The 24194-nt window shown below is 38.3% G+C and overlaps 1 long non-coding RNA gene across 1 annotated transcript; it reads left to right on the forward strand.

The window, feature by feature from the left end:
• Window positions 1-8406: 8406 nt before the first annotated feature.
• LOC115065101 lies at window positions 8407-23004 on the forward strand. Its single transcript, XR_003844902.1, has 3 exons — window positions 8407-8703; window positions 22185-22269; window positions 22969-23004. It is a non-coding gene; the product is annotated as an uncharacterized LOC115065101 (long non-coding RNA).
• The last annotated feature ends 1190 nt before the right edge of the window (window positions 23005-24194 follow it).

The raw sequence follows: 24194 nt of genomic DNA on the forward strand, positions 1-24194 counted from the left end.
CACCCCACTGCCTCTATGAAGGTGCTACCCCCCCACTCCCATTCTCCCACCCTGGCATTCCCTTACACTGGGGCATTGAACACCCTCAGGCCTGAGGGCCTCTCCTTCCAGTAATGTCCAAAATTTTTACAGATTCCCAAGTATATTAATAAGCTTCTATAATTTTTTTCAAAGTTGAGCTGCATTTATGATATAATATGTCTCAGATCAAAAAATAAATCCTACCTTGAAGAATTTTTAAAACATATTTAACCTGTTCAAGACAGATGTTTACGTCTGAGTTTCCAGTGCCCCACAATGATCATCCACAGAATGTTCACAAATAGTTTTGGTAGCTATTAAGGCTCACCCATAGTTTCTTTTATCCAGATCATAATCTGGGTAGTGACACAAACTTTGAGATATAAAGATTCATTCAATATAGTTTTACTCCTCTGGAGATACTAAGAGAGACACATCTGTCCAGGAGTAAGTAGTTAGTGTGAGAAAGCAAGGTGTGATGTTTTGAATAAAAAAAAAAAAAAGTCCCTATAGACTCAAAGGGAGTGGCATGATTGGAGATATAGTCTTCTTGTAGTAGGTGTGGCCTTTGGAAGAAGTGTGTCATAGAGGGTGGGCTTTTAGGTTTCAGAAGCTCAAGCCAGGCACAGTGTCTCACCCTCTCTTCATACTGCCTGCCAATCCAGACATAGAACATCCAGCTGTCTCTTCAGCACCATGTCTGCCTCTTTAGTGCCATGCTTCCTGTCATGACGATAATGTGCTAAACCTCTGAACTATAAACCAGCTTTTGTTAAACACTTTCCTTTCTAATTGTTCCTGTGGTCACAGTATGCCTTCAGAGCAAGAGGACACTAAGACACAAGGTTACATTCAGTAAATGCAGAGTTGACAGCCTCCATGTACAGTGGGGTGCTATATCCGCTCTAGTAGTAACAAGCCCGACAGGCCCCAAAAACCTGGGCGCTGTCCTAAGGCAAAAAGTTCACGGAAACTTAGTCTCCTGGAATCGTGACATCCTGTATAATGAATGCCCCAATGTCCTTGCTTCAGCTGGTAAACGGATCTGTGTGCTTTCCTTTAATATTGCTTTATTATAAGTGCTCCTAAGGTTTGATTTTTTTGACATATAGCTAAGTTAGATTCTAGACAGCCCTTGATCTGACCCTGGGCATGGATAGCTAAGTCACTGCCCTACACAGGAATTTACCATTCTCTAGGAAGAAGGAAGTTTGTTACCTAAGGAGGAACCAGAATAGAGACTTAGAACTATAGAGAGCTGAGTTACACCATACACAAGTATTTACAATGGCCTGAGGGAAGGTAGACTATACAATAGACTAGAATAGGACTATTGGCAAGGGCACAATAGACTATGGTAAGGGCACAAAGCCCTTGCCCCTGGCTCCTAAGATTAAGTGGACCTTAGATGGAGCTGTTTTTGATCCCAGTTGTTAACATTGAATTTTATCCCAGTTGGTTACTGCCAGTCCTTTTGTGTTTGCATTCCTCTGTTTTGTGTAACTTCCCTATTTTCTTCTGTATAAAAAGTCTGATGCTCGATTTGACAAATTACATTCAGATCCAGCACACTCTCGCATCTGTGTCTGTCTGTCAATTCCCGCCAACTCTTTGCCCACCTGTAACCGACCCGAGTTTTGCCGGTGGATCGAGGACCCAAGTGAGGTCCGTCTTTGGCAGTGGGGAAGGCTGGTTTGTTTCTTCAGTCAGACAGAACAGCTCTCTTGGTTCTGAAGGCTGAAGCATGAGGCAGGAGGGGGGAGGGGAAGAATAGACAGAGGAAAGGCCTGTCTAAGAAGGGAGAGAGTATAAAACATGTGCAGAGTGAGGACAGCAGAGTAGGACAGGAAGACAGATTGAACGAAATAAATAATATTCCTGAGGTAAAAAAAAAAAAAATTCTTAAAGTCTGTGAATTAGTTGCCATCTCTTTAAAATAGAGATGATCAATTATTACCCCCCAAAAGTATATTATAGTTAGCAAGGTGGTACATAAATATTAAGTCTATGATGTAATAAGTGATTTAAAACATGAGCCTTTGGGTATGTATATATTTTCCCTTTCCTGTGAACCTACACTTCTATTTTGCATTAATTTCTACATTCTCCACAGGACTGAAGGGATAATGTTTTATTTTGTTTTGTGTACCATGTTAAGATTATCCTTGTATCATTCAAAGGCAGATTTCTGAACTAGCAGAGATCTAATTACACATCAGATTTTAGAATTGTTAAGCATCTCCTGGATTATTATTTTGTAAGCAGTGTTCTCCATCACCTTCTGATTGGTTAAAATTAAAATTCTATGACCTATACAAAAAAATCAGAATTGTAAGATGGGACCTTGGAGAAACAGGAACTCTGGGAAGGAGTCAGGTGGGGGGCAAGGTGGGGATTCAATCGGTGCGGCACTAAGGAAATGGTGGGCTGGGAAGGAAGGAGAGGTAACTAACCAATCATGTGTCAGGACTTAGATTAGTATAAACAGGATCATTTGATTTATGAGCTAGTGATAAATGATGCCTAGTTATAAGGCAAAAGGTTTATAAATAGATATAGTCTTTATGTCATTATTTGGGAACTGAGAGCAGTAAAGAAAGACCCACAATTAATCAGGACCCTTCCTAATCCCCACAAAGAAAGCTAAAGGCCATCAAATACTAAACAGAAATGATTCAAACCAGAAAGAAAGATCATTTAATAACATGAACAAGTGGAACACTAGGTAGGAATCTCAATATTTAAATGGAAAGATAGGATTCTGCAAAGGAAACCAAAAAATGTACAGGAAGCCAAGAATGCCCAAGAAAAAAAGGGATTGACACATTTGATGTCTCTGAAAAAAAAGAATTTGTCAAAAAAATGTAGGAAATTAAGTAAACTGAGGGTTTAGTGCACTAATAATTACACAAACCCGGGTTTAGTCACTAGATCCAAGGGAAAGAGGAGAAAAGGAGGGAAGGAGTAGAGGAGAGATGGAGATATGGAGAGATGATAGAGAGATGCAGAGATGGAAAGATGGAGAAAGAGCAGGGGCTCTGAGTATTAAAAAGGAGTACCTTAAAATAAGGTTGGGTATTCAACATTTAAAAAACAAAGATGTAAATGGAAAACTCTATAATTCTGATCAAATTCTTGGTTATATAAATTTGAATTTGATGCTTCCAAGTTATGTAAGCTGAGAGAAGCCAGTTTAAATCAGTCAGCTTGGAGAGGAGTTTGAGCCAGAACAGCAGGCTGCTCTTTGGAACTGTAATTGCCATGAGTCCAGTTTGGTTTCTTACACAGATAGCTGAACACATGATGCTAAAAATTATTATTATTATTATTATTATTATTATTATTATTATTAATAACAACTATTGTTTAATAAAGTTTTCTTAAAAACTTTATGTTTAAGGTCCCATTTATGTAATTGCATAGAAATGCCATTCATTCCTTTTATTAGAGATTATAATTTAATTATAATATTTCTCCCTTTACTTTTATTGCTCCAAATTCTTTCATATTCTCATATGCCACTTCTCAGTCTCTTTCAAATTTATGTCCTCTTTTAAAAAAAAACTGTCTTGATTCTTTTCTAGACCAAACTTAAGTGTACATTATTTGTTCATTTCAACTAAAATATGCTCAGATGATACACTGGCTACAAAATTATATGCTCACAATCATAGTTGCTGAATTATCTAGATCATTTTGATGATCTAATAATTAACAAGCTTTTATTAGAAAACACTATCTGACACTGGTGCATAATGGCAATGGCCATGGAATAGTTGATATATGTGGAAAGAAATAATAATATTCTTTGAGTCAGAGCTGGGACATTATCTTAACCACTGGTTCACTATCAGATATGTTCTTCTTTCCTCACGCATTATTAAATGCATAATTAACTGTCCCATATATTTTTAAACAAATTAACTTCATTGCTTTCCACCTAATACAATCTATTACCGTTTAAGAAATGTTTGAAAAATGATTGATAAGAATACAGTTGATAGCTGGGCAGTGGTGCTCCATGCCTTTAATTTCAGCACTTGGGAATCAGAGGCAGGCAGATATCTGAGTTTGAGGACAGCCTGATCTATAGAGTGAGTTCCAGGATGGCCAGGGCTACACAGAGAAATCCTGTCTCAAAAAGAAAAAAAAAGAATACAGTTGATAATGCTACCACATGTTCATGCTTTTCAAGTATTCAAGTGTTATTTATCTGTAAAGGATCCATTTTTTACCTCACCTTCTTAGCTAAAAGTCAATATTTCATAAGTATCCTACCAATTCTGTCTAAAATGATGACATTAAAAATGCAGACAAGCTAGTATATTGCAAAAGACTATGTAACTTTTGTTACTATCTGTTTCTTTTTCATGAAAGATATTTTGAAATGTTTCTGGAGTGTTTGCTGTTCTGTTTTTTCGGTAAGAATGGTTGCTGTTCTTTCCAGCATCCCTCTTTAGATAGTTACCAGGATCAAATTAATCAAAACGGGCGTCATTTGAATAAAAATTCTAAATGTCCATGAATCCTACTGTTTTAAAAATAAATCCAACAACTATGTGTGACCTAGTTTAGATAATATTTTACTCTTTGAGAATGTTAACCATTAGCCCTTGGTCCTTTATCTGAAGGGACCTCAAGTTTTAAGGTGAAGGAATACTATTTCCTCCTTGCCTCTTTCCACAAACTACTTTTTGGGGAAGAGAAGGCCCACATGACCTGAGAACTTAAGTTGATGAGGTTTTACATATATGAGGAGCGGGAAGTCCAGGTAATGAATTGTATGAGCACATCTTCAGCAGAAGTGCCAACTCAAGAGGTTGCATTATTTGGAAAGTCAAAGTGAAAGCCAAGGGTCACTTATCCCTGAACCAAAACAGCTGAGTTTTGCATAGTTCTAACTCAAAATGCTGAGACAGTCAATGTTATTAAAAACGGTTTTATGAAAAATCAATTCAATCTTATTTGGAAAATTAATATTTATTTTCTGGAACAATAGAAGGATTTAATATGACATGAAAAGAGTCTATTGCTTAATATACTTATAAAAGTGAACTGCAGGAGAGTGCCCAGCATATTGAAGCCAAAAGAAATATGATTACTGAAGGTTCTTTCTTATTACGTTTAAACCTTTTGTTAAATATGAATTGTGATATGGTATTGCAAAAGATAAGTAGAAATGAAACCCGAGGACACTCTGGTAACCATCCCAGGGATAATCAATTCTGTAACAATGATAATGAAGCTTTCCCAATTTGGAGTAGTATGGTACATTTTATATGGTCTCTTGGCCTAATACATTTATTTTATCATTGGGAAAGAAATTGAAGCAAGAGAGCCAGAAGGCTCAGCTTATATATAAATGTAATTTCTTACTCAAATAGTACTGTCAACAGACTAAAGAAGTATATTTGAAATCAAGTAGGAGTGGGTTTGGGTTCAAGTAATAGAATACCCAAATGGAAATAGCTTAACCAAGTAATTATGGTGAAAACTAATTATGACATAATGACTTGGTCACAATATCTTAACATAGTGTTATGAGCTTGTGTTTATAGTGATGCTACTGTAAATAATCATACTAAATAACCAGTCATATAAAATATGACATCATATAAGCAATCTAATTATCATTAATTATAAATAACTAGCACTGTCTTCTGTGTTTACTATATTACATTTTATCCTTATTTCATAATATGTAGAGTAGTCTGTAAAATGTACACATTATCCTCAAAGGTTTTATGTATAGTGTGCCATGAGTCAAGAGGGCATGTTACATGACTGGCCCACATCACCTTGGTTCCCACAATTACACTTTTATTGTGGTTGTACTGTTTTAGCCACCCAAGAACATTTTCAATTTAGGCTTGTACCAGCAGAGAAATGGGTCTAGACTCTGTATTTTCCATTGTAAGAGCCCAAGAAAGGCTCTTACAGCATCCATTATTCAGAGAAGCTGTACCTGTGGTTAATTCTCCCATATTTAGGAAACAGGCCATTCACATGCATCTATCTCTTACTGTAACATAAGTAGCACGATTTTAGTCTCTGTATGTATATTGCTATGTGTATGTATAGCATACATGCTCATTAGTGTAAGTACACATGTGCATATCTTTCTGCATGCGTTTTTGCGTTGTATAGTTCACAAGGAGATGTTGGGTGGGTTTTTTTTTTTTCTTTCCTTGATTGTTGTCCGTCGTCAGTTTTTGAGATCTGGTTTCTAGCTGAACTGCAGGATCATCGATTCAGGTAGGCTGAGTGACCAACGAGCATGGGGGACTTGCATGTCTCTGCATCTCTAAACTTGTGGGTTATAAGCATTACCACAAGGTGTGGATTTTTAAGTTTTAGGAGTTCAAAGAGGATCCTTATGCTTGTGAAGCAGGGACTTTACTAGTTGAATCACTTTAAAAAAAAAGAAAACCAATAGCAAACATTAGTAGTAAGTTATCCTCTTAGCCACCCAAGAACATTTTCAATTGAGGTTTGGACCAGCGGAGAAATGGATCTAGACTCTGCATTTTCAATTGTCTCCTGCTTCAGTAAAACTGAAGAGTCCCTTTACCATTTGAGGAATTTCTCAATACACAGAGAATATTAGTTCTGCCCCTCAAAACTTTTACCTCAGCTATATGAATGATATTCTGACTTATAGTCTTATTAAAAATGTAAACTATTGAAGACTGTCATTTTAAAATCAATGGTAACATTTTAATTTTCCCTCTACCCTCCACTTAAAGAGCTTGGCACAGGACACACCTTTATCCAGTTTGGGAAGCATACAAAGTGACAAGATGTGAGGTACACTCTAGAGCAGTGTTTCTCAATATTCCCAATGCTATGGCCTTTAATTAATTTTGTTGCTACTTCATAAATGTAATTTTGCCACTGTTATACACTTTTGTGTAAATATCTGACACGTGAACCCAGTGAAATTGTTGATAGACATCCCCCCCAACAGAATTGCTAACCACAGGTTGGGAAATTATTGTGAAAAACAGTGGCTTATACCTACCCATAGCAACCCTTCAGCCAACTTTGTTACTTCTCACAGACATTTGGTGCTTGCTTACTGAGTTGAATTTCTCCTAAACTCTTTATTCCAGGAGCTGAGTTAGGAATCATAAATGTTTGAAGCAAGTCCTGGTAGTTTTGTTGCTCTTCACTTAAGACTAGTAATATAACTCAGTTCTGGACAATTATACTTGCATGAACATATTCTAGTTAGAAATTATGATTTGTAAAGGAAGTATAGAACTTCAAGTTGGGGGGGGGGGAATTTCTTTCCACAAGTATTTAAAGTCAGTTATATAGAGCCCTTCCTAAAGTATGCCATATTTTCAAGGAATCATAAACTTATTAGTAATTATATTTTTTAAAAAAGGGTGTTTTACTTCCCTTATACTATTTTTAATATTTAAAATGTTTGATGTTTTCAAGTTGTTAGCTTTTGCTAAGCATTTAATCATTATATTCAGGAACATATAATCAGCCATGATTTATTTAAACCTGATATAGTATCTAAATACATTCATCCACTATTCATCGGGCACCTACTGCATGCCAAACATCTTTCAAGACTGGGGACAGAGGATAATCCAAAGCCTCTGCTTTGACACACATAAAATTGAATTACTCCACAAATAAAAAACAAACAAGGATATCAATATTCAGGAACTAACAGCACTTTAGGGAAAAGAAAAGAAGGTAATGACTGAAAGTCACTATTCCAAGTAAGCCAACTGCAGAGAGCATCGTCACTAAGAGGACATTTAAAGATGAACCTTCCTAGAATTCCTGGGAGTGGGAAAGGAAATAAGAGAATTTGGGTAGCAGACCTGAGCATGCAATTTAGAAGACCATTCCATAGGAGCAGAATTAGGTTGACATATAAACTTGAATTTCAAGAGAATGCTCATTCCTGTGTCTGATAGAAAAGGATTCATACACCCAAATTAGTGACATCATCAGAATGGTCAGGTTCAGCATCTCCCTTGCATCTAAAAAGAGGGCTTAAGTGAAGTGACCAACTCCCATTCAAAACCTGGAAGTAGACTTTCAAATAAGGCCAATTGGTAGATAACCATTAACAACTTGTCCCAACATTTGCTGGTACAACATTTGCTCTTTGGACTCCACGAGGAGAGGAGGAGGGATAGGGTGGGATCTATTCTCCCCAGGACTTACCCCTCCCCCTTTGCTTACTGTGCTTCATGTCTTTGTACTATAATAAATCATAGTATGAGTAGGAATATGTGCCAAGTCCTGGAAGTCCTCCTGATGAATCATTGAGCGGTCTTGAGGATTCCTGACACAGCAATTTAGATGAAGGGTTGAGTAAGCAGTCGTCCATCTACTACAGCCTGGAGTTAGGGATGATCAATTGGAATTGTTCTGAATTGGATTGAGTCTGTCAAACTATAATCTTGGATGAGACAGCTTCAGCACAAGTGATGAGAACTAAAGACATCCACAGATGTAGATGAGCTTTCCAACCTGTACAGTAAGTCTACATGGGGATTCTTCAAAGATAGGCCGTGGCTACTGCAGAGGACAGAGAGCCAGGAAACAGTGGTGTCAGGAAATCCAAAGGAAGAAGGTGCTTGCTGCTTGCAGAAATTGCTACCATCATTTTACCGCAAATGAACTTTAGCCCGTAGAGTCTTAAAGTATAAGGTAAATATATCTCTTGGTTTTAACACCACAGACAATACTTTCCTTTCCTTTTTTTATTATTATTATTATTATTATTATTATTATTATTATTAGTAGTAGTAGTAGTAGTAGTAGTAGTAGTAGTAGTTGTTGTTCTGTCTCTCACCCCTGACCAACATCTCACTCTGCTATCCTGCTCTGGTTATCCAATACATCAAAATTAGAAATAGCCAAACTCGTTATGTTAATGCTGAATACAGCTCAGATATTGGCTGCAGTGGCTGCAGTTATACCTTTACACTTTTTGGTGTAGTCTTTTCAGAACTCCCGATCCTTCAGCAATGTCAATACTCGCCTCTGGAAAAATTATAACTACGGCAATTAGGTTGATCTACAAAAGTATAGAAAAGATCGTTTCCAAAGAGGCTGCTCTCTTGCATGCCTTCCATAAGGGCTTTATAAAAACAGTGTAGTGTTTTTAAAAACTCTTCAGATGTACTTTGTATATATACTTTTAATTCGCTACTGACATAAATGTTGGTAGCACCACATCCCCCCTTTACTGTAGTTTCTACAAGTTCTAATAAACCCCAAACCAGGAAATTAAGTGGGGACATGTGTCCACTCTTACACCACTGAACCCTCAAAAGCTGACCGTTTTCATATTATACACACTTGTGAATCCATAAAATCTCTCCACTCTCATTTTCCTTCTCCACCCTCTTTGTATTTCTCCCCCCATTCGGTTTTTTTTTCACACAGCAACTGTTCTTCTACAGTATGGTCTATCTCTTCCACACTAAACTTGGTTCTCTCTCATTCCTGTCATGAACCTGAAGGTTCAATTTGGTTGATTTTGGAAAATAAAATGTGCACTGCTCCTTTACCCTATGAAGTCTTTATTTCCATCAAGTTTATAAGCAATGGGTAACCTTTCAGTGGCCTTTAACCCACCAGTTACTAAGAAACAAGTGTTTTTTGCTCTTACTTTGTGTCCCTGTTAGACTATGAACGCTCCAAGAACTGAAAAAGAACTGTGTTTGCCTTTTCTATCATTATCATCCATGCCAATGGGTTTTGGTATTTGTAGATGATGCATGACTCAGGAAGTAAATGAACGGATGAGGTACCACCTTTAATAAACTGGAGGGGGGTGTTGGCACCTATAATGAGTGTGTAAAACTGTATGAAACTTGTATTGGTCAGAAGAACAGAAAATGCACCAGTGGCACAGTTAGCTAGAGGGGTTTTCACACAAGTGCTTGAAAGGACCTTTGAGAAATCTCCTCAAAGTATCTAGATACAAGGAAGTAGTATAATTCTTCCAGGACAATGAGGAGGCAGCTGTGTACTGTTTCTATATTGCCCCAGGAGTTTCCTTTAGAGCCCTCTACTCATGTGTGCTTGGGGTCTGTACTTTTGCCACAGAAAAGAATTTCAATGTCAAGCAAAATTGGAATTGATTAAACACAGACTAGAACATAACCCAAGTGGTTGGGTATGAGCACCTTAAAAGAGAGTAAAGTTTCATTGTCTTAACATTTAGCGCGCGCGCACGCGCGTGTGTGTGTGTGTGTGTGTGTGTGTGTGTGTGTGTGTTTAATGTAATGCATGCATATAGATGCTTTCAAAGTTATATTCCTCAAAGAACACAATCACAATTATAAGAGTATGCAAACTTAGAATCAAAAAATGAGTTGATTCTATATGATAAAATCATTGCTTTTGTGAGTGAATGGTAGGGTGGTTTATTTCAAGTGTTTTAAGTATTTACAGATGTGAGAAGTTTCCTAACCAAGTTAAAAAGTAAGTTGCATATTCTTTCTTGACAATTGGTGTAGAAGAATGCACTCCTTACTGGGCAAATTCCATCTCTAGGAAGATAGGCTATTCTAAGAAATGTAACTGATCAAGCCATAGGAAGCAAGACAGTAAGCAGCATTCCTCCATCCTCCATAATTTCTGCTTTAGCTCCTGTGTTCAGGTTCCTTACTTGAATTCTTTCCTTTACCATGTATGTGTGAGGACAATATACATACATATGTACATACATACACACATACATACATACATTTATATATTATATATGTGCACATATAATATGTACAACCCATTTTCCTTTCAGTTTTTCTGAGAACTTGAATCTGGTGAAAATTAATTTTCTGATTTAAAAATAGATTGCAATAAAAGTTAATTTGAGTAATCTAATATTTTAAAATCAAGGTGCTGGGCATTAAAAGTCTACTGTCAGGACAAATACTCCCTAGTAACAGAAGCTATAGAAATGAAGCTTTAAAACTCCATGGAGATTAAGAACAAAGAGCAACAAAGAGCATCAAAGGATGTGTGTGTGTGTGTGTGTGTGTGTGTGTGTGTGTGTGTGTGTGTGTGTGTGTGTGTGTGTTGGGCATGACTTAGGATTTTGATTCGTGTCATACATACACATGTTCAGGATACTATGTGTCCTTCATAGAATGCATCAAGTGCCATACAGACATCAGAGTCTGCTCTTGGTAAGAAATGGGGGTCCAAGGACTTGCTCCTTTTACACAGTGCTCATGATCTCTGTTAGTTTGGAAGAAAGTTCCAACATCATCTATTTTAGATTTTCAAAGAAGACTATGAATGGTCTCCTTGGTTGCTATGAGTCTCAATGTTTACACTTTGGTTCAAAGATAGAGTTAAAATTACTAAAATCTTTGAAAAGAACACAACTCAAATATGGGAATCAGATGATATTAGGTTTAATATGGTTATTCTGGAAGAATTACTTCACCAAATGACACTACAGTTTTTGTTATTCAATATTATTTCATATTAAAAATGTGTAGTATATACACTAATCACCACGTATGGCTATTGAGCCACTGAAATGTGAGTAGGGGAATTATTAAAATTATTTTTAATGTAAATTTAGTATTCATCCCTGCCTGTGGCTGCCACTTTGGATGAGGCAGAGGCCTGGGATAAAGGAGTTGGCCAAGAATCAATAGAAGGTGTCCTTAGCTGTGACTCACAACATTGAAGATATGGAACCTGAAGAGGGCACCTCCTGTAGCCTGGCAGGATCCCCAGTGGAATGATAGAGACACCACCCAACTTTCAAAACTTTCAACCCAAAATGTATCCTATCTACAAGAAAAGCAGCAGGGTGGATAGAGCAGAGACTGAAGCAAGCAATAAATGGCACAACTTAAGAACCATCCGTGGGCACGCGCCATCCCTGACACTGTTAATGATATTCTGTTACGCGGGCAGACAGGAACGTATTGTTCTCTGAAAGGTTCTGCCAACCTGCTGAGCCAGACAGATATAGACACCCACAGGCAAACAGTGGGTAGAACCCGGAGACACTTATGGCAGAACAGAACAAAGATTGTGGGCCCTAAAGGGGATAGGAACTCCACAGGAAAAGATTCAACTAATCTGGACCCTTAGGGCTCTCAGAGTCTGAACCGCCAACCAAAGAACATACACAGGCTGGACCTAGGCCTTCCCGCACATTTGCAGCAGATGTGCAGCTTGGTCTTCATGTGAATCCCAAACAACTGGAGCAGGAGCAATTCGAAAAGCTGTGGCCTGTTTGTGGCTGGGCTGCCTAGTCTGGCCTCAGTAGGAGATGACTTACCTAGCCTTGCAGAGACCTGAAATCCCAGGGGGGATACCTAGGGCAGTCCGGACCTCCTCAGAGGAGATGGGGGAAGCATTGTGGGAGGGGGCGACTGAGAGGGGGCAGTGAGCGGGGGCAATGAGCGGGATGTAATGTGAAAAATAAAATTGAATTAAAAAACGAATTTAGTACCCAGTCCTGCCTGTAGCTACCATTTCAGACAATTTTCTCTGTGATTTGTTTATTCAGTGGAGGTATCAAAAATATATTTGTATACACATACAACACACAAGCACACACACACACACACACACACACACACGCACACACGCGCGCACACACACACACACTGCAAAGTGATTGCTGAGTCACGTGGTAGTTGTATTTGTTTTAGGAAATCTGTTAGTCAGCATTTGTGTTCCTTTGAAACAGTATTCGACACAAACAACGTAAGAGAAGGACAAGTTTGTTTCAGATCACCCTTTCAGAAGCTTCAGCTCTAGTCCTTGGCCCAGAACCAACAGAGCTGAGGGCACTGTGACAATCTGAATCTGTGGCAGCATCGTGACAATGTTAACATGTGGCAGAGGCTTCTTTTTGGTGGTGGTGGTGGGAGGATATTTTCTTTATTTACATTTCAAATTTTATCCCCTTTCCCGATTTCCCCTCTGGAAACTCCAAATCCCATCCCCTCTTCCCCTGCTTCTATGAGGGTGACCCCACACCTACCTACCCACCCACTCCCACCTTCCTGCCATGGCGTTCCTCTACACTAGGACATTGAGTCTTAACAGGACCAAGGGCCTTTCCTCCCATTGATGTCCTACAAGGCCATCCTCTACTACATATGCAGCTGGAGCCATGAGTCCCTCCATATGTACTCTTTGGTTGGTGGTTTAGTCCCTGGGAGCTCTGGAGTTACTGGTTAGTTCATATTGTTGTTCCTCCTATGGGGCTGCAAACCCCTTCAGCTCCTTTGGTCCTTTTTCTAGCTTTTCTATTGGGGACCCTGTGCTCAATCCAATGGTTGCCTGAGAGCATCCACCTTTCTATTTGTCAGGCACTGGCAGAGCCTCTCAGGAGACAGCTATATCAGGCTCTTTTCATTAGATGCTGAGAAAGCATTTGACAAAATCCAACACCCTTCATGATAAAAGTCCTGGAAAGATCAGGAATTCAAGGCCCATACCTAAACATAGTAAAAGCAACACACAGAAGACCAGTAGCCAACATCAAAGTAAATGGAGAGAAACTCGAAGCCATCCCACTAAAATCAGGGACTACAAGGCTGCCCATACCTATTCAATATAGTACTTGAAGTCCTAGCCAGAGAAATTCGACAACAAAAGGAGAACAAAGAGATACAAATTGGAAAGGACAAAGTCAAAACATCACTATTTACAGATGATATGATAATATACTTAAATATCCCCCAAAATTCCACCACGTATACTCTTTGGTCCATGGTTTAGTCCCTAAGAGCTCTGGGGAGTCTGGTTGGTTGAAAACGTTGCTCTTCCTATGGGGTTGCAAACCCCTTCAAGTCCTTCATTTCCTTTCTGTAACCCTCCATTGGAGACCCCATGCTCTGTCCAATGGTTGGCAGCAAGCATCTGCCTCTATATTTGTTAGGCTTTACCAGAGCCTCTCAGGAGACAGTAATATCAGGCTCCTGTCAGCACATACTCTAGCATTCACAATAGTGTCTTGGTTTGGTGACTGTATATGGGATGCATCCCCAGGTGGGACAGACCTTGGATGACCTTTCCTTCAGTCTCTGTTCCACCCTTTGTCTCTGTATTTCCTCCCGTGAGTATTTTGTTCCCCCTTCTAAGAAGGACTTCAGCATTCATACTTTTGTCTTCCTTCTTCTTGAGCTTCATGTGGCCTGTGAATTGTATCTTGGATATTCTGAGCTATGGGGCTAATATCCACTTAACAGTGAGTGCTTACCATGTGTGTTCTTTTGTGATTCGGTTACCTCACCCAGCATGATAGAGGGCTAATATCAAATATATACAAAGAACTCAAAAAGTTAGACTCTAAAGAATCAAATACTTTATATGACCCAGCGCAGGGGAAGGCCAGGGCCAAGTAGTGGGAGTGGGTAGGCAGGGGAGCAGGGGTGGGGGTGGGGGTTATAGGGAACTTTCGGGATAGCATTTGAAATTTAAATAAAGAAAATAATAATAAATAAATTTTTTGAAATGAGGTACAGAGCTAAACAAAGGATTCTCAACTGAGGAATATTGAATGGCTGAGAAGCACCTAAAGAAATGTTCAATATCTAGAGTCATCGGGGAAATGCAAATCAAAACAACCCTGAGATTCCACCTCACACCAGTCAGAATGGTTAAGATCAAAAACTCAGGTGACAGCAGTTGCTGGTGAGAATGTGGAAAAACAGGAACACTCCTCAATTGCTGGTGGGATTGCAAGCTGGTACAACCACTCTGGAAATCAATCTGGGTGTATACCCAAAAGATATTCCAATGTATAATAATGATACATGCTCCACTATGTTTGTAGCAGCTTTATAATAGCCAGAAGCTGGAAAGAACCCAGATGTCCTTCAACAGAGGAATGGATACAGAAAATGTGGTACATTTACACAATGGAGTACTACTCAGCTATTAAAAGCAATGAGTCCATGAAATTCTTAGGCAAATGTATGACAGAGGCTTCTTACATCCTGGTGGACAAGGTCAAGAGAGGGGATAAGACCAGAGAAAGTTGCAACTTACCTCTCCTCAAGTTAGGTCCCACCTCCTAGAGTTTCCACCGTTTCCCAATATAGCATCACTAGGATGCAAATTGTGAACCTGTCGGTAAATCTGATATTCAAAGTTCCATTCCATGTTCTCATAACAGGTGTGCACACATTCCCAACAGTGAACAAGGCATTATCTTCCCTTATTAATCTGAAACCTGCTGTCAGGGGTAGAATTTACAGGTATTTTCTCCTACTCATAGTAGGTCTCTAAACTTTGTTTTCATTGTTTCAGAGTTATTTGGGAGTCTAATGTAAAGTTTTCTATTCCTGGGAACTTGATACTTATTTCAAATATATGTACACAGCATACATCCCTTACATGGACACACTGATTAATCAGATCTGTTATATTATGGTGTGGAAAGTTTTTTCACTAGATGGAAAACTATGTAAATGACAAAGGTTTGCAGATTAAAGATGTCTTGTAAAGGACTCATAACAGTTTACTTGTCTGAAATTAAAAAGTGGCCTCAGGGGATGCTGAAATTTATCTCTGGTGACTTGCCAGTGTCACACACTCTCATGGGTACCAAGTGTAGTTCTCAGACTCTTGTTTGACACCAACTACATCAGCAAATAAGTTTGGGTATATCTTTATACATTTTTAAGTATTGATTATCACAAAAGGAAATGTGAAGTCTCCAAGGGGCTATTACATTCTAGGTAACACAGAACACTATTCCCTAAGGACCTGAGTTAAGTAAAAGTCTTAAAATAGCATTCACAGCAAGGAACAGGCTCAAATCTGGTAGGCATCCAAGTGACAGTCAGCAAGTATGGTTTCAAAGTGTGAGTTGTCAGCAGGCTTTGGAACTGGTGGTAGGTGCCAGGGAGCCTGTTCCTGTGGTACTAATAATAACTAGGAACAGCTACAATTTACTGGATGTTTTCTTGCCTTGAGTGATGTCCTTACTAGTTTATGTCTGTTTCTTGATGTAATTCTTATTTTTTAGGCAAGAAAAAAAATCTCATTATCATGTTACAAATTAGATAAGAAAGACTGTGGAAATCTTTTCTTTAAAACACAGAAATTGGGGCTGGACAAGCTTTACACACTGAACTATTTACCTACCCCTAGTTTCTTATTTTAAACATACAAATGGAGTATTTTGGTAAAAAAAAATCCAACAATAATTGCTTGCTTATGCTTTGCTTGCTTGTTTATTCTGTTATTGGATATTGGATTTTGTATTTTGGGTTTTTTTTGTTTTTGTTTTTGTTTTTTGGTTTCTGGTGCTGCTGCTGCTAGTGGTGGTGGTGGGTTTTGGTTTTGTTTGTTTGTTTGTTTGTTTGTTTTGGAGATAGGGCAGCTCTGTGTAACCCTAGCTGTTCTTGAACTTTGTAGACAATGCTATCCTCAGAACTCAGAGATCCACCTGTTTCTGACTTGCAACTGCTGAGATTATTGTGAGCCACCAAATCTGAGTTCAATCATCATTTCTTTAGAAAGGATTATATACACGATAGTATATACATTTTCACATGTAAATAAACTTTTAGATGTTCCTAAAATAGACTAGGGTGCCAACCTGACATAACCTGGTGTGTCCTGAGAAGAAGGAGTTCCATTTCAGGAACTATCTCCTGGTCTGTAGGAATTGAAAGGATGCTACCTGGCCTGGGCCTGGCACACATGGCTCTGGCAGGCCTTGCTTTTCTCCCTGATACCCCTACTTGCTAAAAATCATTAGATTACGTTTCTAAAGCTAGCCACCAGAATCTATTCTCTTATTTGGCCAATTCCTCCTCCGAAGGTTGACAACCAATATCCAACTGCAGAATTATTGAAGTCCAGCCATCTAAAACCTCCTTTGGCTCACCTAATAACATGTCCAATTAAAAAAGAAATATTTCATCCTAACACAGGGTTTTCTACTTTACCTCTATAAGCTTCCATTTTTACCCATGGGCCACATCTGTCTTCTCTCTAGCCAGCAATAGTCCTTTGTCCCATGCCTCCTGTCTGGGACAAAATCCCTTCCCCCTCTCCCTTTCCTCTTTTCTTCCTTCTCCTTTGTTTCCTTCCCTTTCTCCCTCTTCCTCTATCTCCTGTCTTTTGGCCTTTATCTCTGCCCTCTTTTCCTGCCTGGCAACTAAATCTCCTTTGTGCTGAATATTTGATCTTGTGGTGTCTTGAGCAGACTTGAAGGTTTCCACAGGCATGTGTATCGGCTGTTTTCATGAATAATGATTGATGTGGGAGCACTCAGCTACTTTGTGCAGCTCCACTTCTATTGGTCCTGGCTTTTATAAGAAAGATGACTGAGCATGAAATAAAGAGGGACCCAGTTAGCAGCATGGGTATCTGCTTCAGTTCCAGTCCCTAGACTCCTGCCATGAACTTGTTCCCTGACTTCTTATCATGATGGATTATAAACTGTCTGCTGATGTAAACCCCTTCTCATAAATATAAGTAATTGTTGGTCAAGATGTTTATCACAGCAAACAGAAAACTATTAGAAACAAATACAAACTTTACTATATAGGATATACTTACTTGGTCTCCAAGTACTTTGATCACAAAGGAATGCAAAACCATATGTGTCAAAATGTATATACACAGGCCCAGAAAGAAAGCCTACTTGAACTATGTTTTATTATTTTTTAAAATATTTCATTTATTTTTACTTTATATGGATATTTAAGTGCCTCCATACACACACACACACACACACACACACACACACACACATATACCACAAGCATACCTCATGCCTGCAAAGACCAGAAGACAGTATCAGCTCCCTTAGAAATAATGCTATAAGCGGTTGTGGGTCATTCATTGTGTGTGCTAAGAAATGAAGTTGTATTCTCTACAGGAGCAGCAAGTGCTCCTGCCTACTGTTATAGAGGAATTTTAATCTAACAACATGGCTGCTCTGGCAAGGGATCACATCCAAAGACCCTGCAGATTTATGTGAAAGTGACATCTCAGGCTGGTGAGATGGCTCAGTGGGTAAGAGCACCCGACTGCTCTTCCGAAGGTCCAGAGTTCAAATCCCAGCAACCACATGGTGGCTCACAACCATCTGTAACAAGATCTGACGCCCTCTTCTGGAGTATCTGAAGATAGTTACAGTGTACTTACATATAATAAATAAATAAATCTTAAAAAAAAAAAAAAAGAAAAGAAAAGAAAAAAAGAAATGACATCTCATTTGGGGGGCCAAAGTGTCGAATCAGAGAAAAATTTGACAGAATGAATCAGAAGTAAGATACTCCCAATTTTTACAAGAAGAAAAAGGAAAGAGAGGTACTTGGGAGCAGGAGAGAATGAGTCAGGAGTAGAGGGCAGTTCAGTGACTGCAGTTCAGTTGAGTTTGGTCAATGCAATGGAGTTCAGTTGAGCCCAGTTCTGTGTAGTTCTATGCACTTCAGTTGAATGAAGTTGAGTTGGGTTGAGTTCATGCAGTCCCATTCAGTTCTGTTCATTTTCTGCAGTCAGTGCAGTTTAGTTTGTGGAATTCAGAGGCAATTTTTCCAAGTAAAGCAACTCAGTCAGAAGCAGAGAGAAGTTAGTCTGAATCAGTCAGCTTGGAAGATTAGATTGCACAGAGACTAGAAGTGTCCGGGCCTAGGCATAGGGCTTGCTAATACAGAGAAAGAAACTGCAAAGTTTGGAGACAGCTCTCATCTCATCCATTCCTCTGAGGAAAGAAAGACAACGTTTACATGCTGGACCATCCTTCCAACCCCAACTTCTATGTTTTAAAGGAAAGATGAACTAGTATACAGTTTAGTCATAAATTATAACCCTAGTGAATTTTTTGTATGTCTTAAAAAGTCTGACTACACGGTATTAAGTGCGACCTTGTCTATGATGCTTAGGTGCACGAGGTGGGCTACATGTTCATTTCATCTCCTTCAGCAGCAGTGCAGAATTTCAGTAAAGAAAAAAATACTAACATTTTCCCCTAATTTTTAAGTTTGAATCTTTTTGTGTTTAGCAATGAATATATTTTTAAAAGATATATTTTATTTGGTGGTATCTATGGCAACCTTCAGTGTCTATTTTCTACTGGAAGAAGGAGACAATGTAACAAGCCATGCAATTGTTCTTCTCGATGTCTTTGGTTAATATATTCACAATTCCTCTAGTTTTTACCAGCCAGGCTATCAGTAGTGGCAGTAGTGTTCTCAGTTTGTCCATAGAACACTTAAACTAGGGATCGTTTCTCTTCTGAGAGCTATGCATTGGTAACATTGATTTTTCTTTTCTGTATTTCAGCTTTTTTGTGTGTGTGGTTCACATTGGCCTTCTAAGTTAGTCTCACCAGGTGAATGAGCGGTATCGAGATTCACAGATTTGAAGGGATCACCTATCTCTTATTTACATTGGGTCTCATTAAAGAATTATTTCAATATAACACATTATTTTTATTGTTAAGCTCAGGTTGATTTTTCTTGGCCCTTTGAAACCTGGAGTTTCCCATGGCACTCTCTCTCAAGTCTCTCTTTCTATTAATCAACTGAAAATAGAAAATTTAGTGCTGTGTGTGAGACATACTGCAACGTCTCCAGGATGTCAACTGCGTTCCTCTAGCACTGAGTAGAAGCCGGGACAGTGTTGGGTGACTGTCTGCAAGCAAAACACCTGCAAGACATCTGCCTGCTTTTAACTGTGACTTCTAATTCCTGGAAAGGATTTAAATAGTATAGTAAAAGGATTTACAAACCACAGACATCTCTGACAAATGCCTTCTTTGTTTACCCTGAAATACTTACTCAGTTAAATTTGGGAATCCTGTTTGGGCTTCCTAGTACATTCTCCATTGAAGCCTTTCCTTCACGTCTAGGTGTTAGCAAAGGGGAAACTTGCTGACTGGCATCAGACTTTTCTTGTAACGATGCTGTCTTCATTTTATTTCATGGTTTTTTGACTAAAGTAAAACATGAGGGAATGGCACCAGTCAAGCCATTTTGTGAATTCCTACCATGTTCATAGTCTCTGACTTAAAGCAACCAGCAGAGGTCAGGAAAGTACTGTCAGTGTGATACTTCTAAGGCTGGTTTTCACAGGCCACCACTCTAATGTAAAGGTCACATCTTAGAGTCACATTTTTCTTTTGGTTTTTAAAGCAGAATTTACTTAAAGGGTAGATATTTCATAGCGTTCTCCAACACTTTGTGATTTCAGGTTGATTTCAGTAAATAAACAATTATGTGCTTTCATGCAATCAGTGATAGAGTTCTAGCCTAGCATAAAAAGGGTGATATAAACAAGCTAGGAGGAAGATATATATATATATATATATATATATATATATATATATATATTTATACTATATATATATATATAGTATAAATATATATATGGTATAAATATCGATATATGCAGGTAGATATAGGTACAGATACAGATGCTATAGGTATAGATAATGTATTTCCAAGTCTATAAAAAAAAAACAGCAGCTATGTGTATTGATGTGATATATTTTTTCTTCTTTTTCTTTTTTAATTCTTTTATTAGGTATTTTCTTCATTTGCATTCCAAATGCTACCCTGAATGTCCACTATACCCTCCCCCCGCCCTGCTCCCCTGCCCACTCACTCCCACTTCTCGGCCCTGGTGTTCCCCTGTATGGGGCATACAAAATTTGCAAGACCAAGGGGCCTCTCTTCCCAACGATGGCTGACTAGGTGATATGACATATTTGATGAAGAAATGCAGAACCCGTTACACCTTATCTACTAACCGTAGCATGAAATAAAAATGAACTAGAGTTTTCACACATATTTTTATGAAGAAAAATGTTTTGATTTATTTTTTCTTATTGGAGCTAAAAAATTTTATACATACTTTAGGGTAATTTTAGGTCATTACTCTCCAAACTAATGTGGTTTTCATTAGGAGCATGATTTGACCATAAATCTTAAGGTTCCTTTTAAAACTTCCATGTTCTAGATCATAATACTGCCTCAGGTCAGAAGGATGGGTATTTTCGAAAGGTCAAAGCAAAAGAAGGGTCATAGAAACTGTGGAGATTGGGACCCTTTGTACCCTGATAGGAGGAATGAAGTTAATATGGACATTACCTACTGCATGGATTTTCTGGTCTATGACTGACATGTGACATGTGACATCTTATTAAAGCACTATTCTCAGTAGACAAGATAGAGAAACTCATCTCTAAACAATAGGGGAATAGGTAAAAAAAGAAAGTTTGTAACACACATACATACATACACACACACATACATACACAATCATTGACTGAAAACTGGTCCTGAAATTAAGGATGCATAATAGGGTATTATATTACTCCAAGGGCTAAAGCACAGAAAGACAAACACTGCATAATCTGCCTGGTATGTGCAATGTATAGTAATTATAGATTCAGAACACAGAAGGTGTTTAAAGAGGTCAGGGAAACAGGGAAGGTAGAAATCATCATTAAATCAATGTGTCCTGGAGAGCTGATGTGCAGCAAGGGACTGTGGCCATGGCAATAGAGTGTGCATATGAAATTTGCCTAGAAAGCAGATATTAAATATTCAGACTACACAGGAAAGAGACTGTAAAGTGATGGTTATGGTAATTAGCTCAATTGTAATGACTGCTTTAAAATGTATACATATATTAGAGGATCACAGTATATATACATATTGTGGTTTTTCGAGACAGGGTTTCTTTGTATAGTCCTGGCTGTCCTGGAACTCACTTTGTAGACCAGGCTGACCTTGAACTCAGAAATCCACCTGTCTGTCTCCCAAGACGGGCCTGTGCCACCACTGCCCGGCTTCACAGTGTATATCTAGTGTATATCTTAAATATTGGTAACTTTCTCAGCTACACATCAACAAATCTGGAATGTACCCCGAGGTCCAACAATTGTTGACTAACTGGTTACAATGTTTCAATTATAATGAGTATTTCCTGTTTCTTCTCATATCTTTGTGCATGGATGTTTCCTTTGATCCTTGGAATTCCATTTTTCTCATGCTTCTAATTAATGAACCTGTTGTAAATTTTTAACAGTTCAAATTATATGGGCATTAATTATATAAATATTTTATGGTTAACTAATAGTATTTACTTACATTATAAATCGCAATATATACCTTATACTATACATTTTAAATGAATCCTAAGTAAATTCCCTTTGTTTATTTTGATAGATGAGACTACCCATTGGGCCATTTGGAAGACGTTCTGAACTCTGAGGAGCTTTTTGCTCAAAATATTGAAACAAACTCGCAGGAGGTCAGCACTTACTCGTTGCATTTAATATTTATTGGCCTTCTGGGTGTAAGGTAATTGGTTCTACTATAAAATGCATCAGTGAATTTGTCTTTCTTTCTAGACCATGCCATTGGGTCTACTAATGCTTCTTCTCATGAGACAAAACAGGGTTTTTTTCTATACTAAAAAGAGTGAGTTTTCATCTGAGTAGACTTTAGAATTTTAGTGCAGAACTCTCTTGCAATGTTTAAAGAGTGATAAAATGAATATACTGAAACTAATAGGACTTCATCCACTGTCCTTACACCTTGTATCTTCATGATATTTTGGTATTTTTGTTATGTCTTTCCCACACTTGAAGCACTTTTTATTTATTCATTCACATATTTCAAAGCCTAGAGGTGTATAGAAAGTGTGAAATATATTTTCTGTTTTCTTCAGTGACTTTATTTTGGACAGACCATTAAATGTGATTATAGCTGTACTGTCTAGTTTTGTGTCAACTTGACACAAGCTGGAGTTATCACAGAGAAAGGAGCTTCAGCTGGGGAAATGGCTTCACGAGATCCAGCTTTAAGGCATTTTCTCAATTGGTGATCAAGAGGGGAGGTCCCATTGTGGGTGGTGCCATCTCTGGGATGGTTGTCTTGGTTCTATAAGAGAGCAGGCTGAGCAAGTCAGAGGAAGCAAGACAGTAAAGAACATCCCTCCATGGTCTAGGCATCAGCTCCTCCTTCCTGCCCTGCTTGAGTTCCAGTCCTGACTTCCTCAAGTGATGAACAGCAATGTGGAAATGTAAGTTGAATAAACTCTTTCCTCCCTAACTGCTACTTGGTCATGATGTTTGTGCAGGAATAGAAACCCTGTCTAAGACAAATTGGAACAAGCATAGTGGGGTATTCCTGTGACATCCTGACCATGTGTTGGTGAGGACAGTGGAAAAGACTTTGGAACTTTGAGTTAGAAGATCCACTCAGTGTTAAGAGCTCTGTGGGATGTTGTATAGGAGGTTGGAAGATAATGTTGAGAACAGTGCAGAAGATGGAGGCGTGGCTTGCGAAGTTTCAGAGGGAAGTTTAAAGACTCTTTTCAGGGACCTAGCTATTTTGATTGTGAAGATTCTGTGGTTCTGGTTAGCTGGGACTGAAGAATCAGCTGTGATTAACAAGATACCAGAACTACTAGAGTGAAACCTTTGCAATACTGGGACTATTGATGCTGGTCAGCTGGAGCTAAGAACTTAGCGGTGATTAAGAAGAGACCAGCAAGTCTTCAGCCTCTACACTAGAGAATTAGTATGATTATGAAAATCTTGTGAAAACTTTCATGCAATGTTCAAATCTTAGATAATGTCAACTATTTATGCTGGGAGAAACTCTGGAAATGTGAAAATGTAAAACGCTTTTCATGACACCTTTTTACTTGTTCACCCTCAAATGTTACAAGATGAAGGCATGTTGGAAAGTCAGAAGATAAGAATGTGTAACACATTAATTGAGAAAAAGAAATAATCCATTTCAAATGGAAACTACTTAAGGTCTTTAATACAATCCTCAAAATATCTAATAAATATGGTAACATTCTGTATATTTAATTCAAATGAACCAATTCAGAAAAATTATACTTAAAAGAGTATCTGGCAAACTGAGCCAACCAGACAGCATATTCTTTATCTTATAAATATGCTTACAGATGTGAAGTGTGCTTCGAGTATGCAGTGATAATTCATCTCAAATGCTTGTTTCACATTATAGGATAACAACTAACCATGAGTATCTTGTGATCTGGTCAACAGCTCCTTTTCTGTTGTCCTGTAACTGACTCCAAAAAAGCTAAAAGATTCAAGAAGAAGAAGAAGAAGAAGAAGAAGAAGAAGAAGAAGAAGAAGAAGAAGAAGAAGAAGAAGAAGAAGAAGAAGAAGAAGAAGAGACCAGCATCATTGAGGT

This window comes from Mus pahari, chromosome 12 (assembly GCF_900095145.1).
Source record: "Mus pahari chromosome 12, PAHARI_EIJ_v1.1, whole genome shotgun sequence".
NCBI classification, from domain to species: Eukaryota; Metazoa; Chordata; class Mammalia; order Rodentia; family Muridae; genus Mus; species Mus pahari.